Here is a 1,574-nt window from a genome sequence, read left to right on the forward strand (position 1 = left end):
TCATTCTATCCTCATTTGTAAATTCTTTTTCTGACCTGGCATTCATTATCTACAATATATTTACTTATTTGTCAATTCCTAGAGGGTGTAAACATAATGTCATTTCAGGATTGCTAATCAATATCATTGTTAGAAATGTTTACTAATATGTGTTTATACACAGTTCTTTTTTACTTTAGCCTAGGTGAATACAGTTAAGATACTGGTTTCCAAAGATTTTTAACTTAGATATTCCACACTCCTTCAGTGTGGTTAACATGTTCATTTACAATATAATTAATTTCTGTTTGTAATTGACTTTGAGTCCCCTACCCTCATAACCTGGTTGATTTTGATTGCTTTCAGTTGTCCCTTGGTATCTACAGGGAAATGGTTTCCAGGCCCCCAATGTGAATTCTCCACCTAAAATCCATGGGCTTCAAGTTCCTTATATTAAGTCGTATAAAATTGCATATAACATACACAATCCTCCTGTATAATTTAAGTCATCTTTAAATTACTTATAATACCTAGTAACAACATAAACATTATGTAAATATTTGTCATTGCTGTATTGTTTAGGGAACAATGACAAGAAAAAATCTGTATGTTAATTATAGATGAACATTTTTTTCCAAATATTTTATTTATTTCACACAAAGATCTGTTTTATTATATTCCCTTACATGAAGGATAGCATGCTATATATATATATATATTCCTTTCCACTTTGGATTTTTCATTTAATACCATTCCTGGAAATTACTTCCTACTATTCTTAGAGTTCATCATCATTTTATTTAATGGCTACATCAGACACAATTGTATAGTTGTACTATAGTTTGTTCAATCACTCATCTATGTATGGACATGTAAATTTTTCCAACTTTTTGAAATTACAAATAATACTTCAGTGAATATGTTTGGTCAAAAATATTTTTATATTTGTAGAAATGTAGCTTTATGTTGTATTCCCAGTAGTTGAATTATTGGGCCCAAAGTTAAGAACATGTAGTTCTGATAGACATTTACAAATGTTTCTCCAGAAGGTAGTACTAGTTTTAATTTCCCATAGAAATGTATGAGAGTGACTTTTCCTACACCTTCATGAACAGAATGGGTTGCCTTACTTTTAAAACTTTGCCTATATTTTATGTGAGAAATGATATCTTGGTGTTTTGTTGTTTTGTTTTATGTGGTGCTGGGAATTGAATCCAGGACCTTGTGCATGCTAGGCAAACACTCTACCACTGAGCCATATCCAAGGTCCCATCGTGTTATTTAAATATACGTTTGTTTAATTGTTTAATATACATTTGTCTAAGTATCACTGATTAGCACTTCTTATTACAGGACTGCTTTTGATATTTTTTAAACACTGTGCAAATGATAGTTTCTTTTTTAAAAACAGTTATCTAGTTGTAGATGGACACAATATCTTTAGTTTATTTTTTTATTTGGTGCTAGGGATCAAACCCAGTGCCTCTTGCATGTGAGGCAAGCGTTCATCCACTGAGCTACAATCCCAGCCCTGTTTTTGATATTTTCTGTGAATCATTTGTTCATATCTTCTTCCCAATTTTCTATCAATTTTT

The sequence above is a fragment of the Spermophilus citellus genome (assembly GCF_964194105.1).
Source record: "Spermophilus citellus genome assembly, chromosome: X".
Lineage (NCBI taxonomy): Eukaryota > Metazoa > Chordata > Mammalia > Rodentia > Sciuridae > Spermophilus > Spermophilus citellus.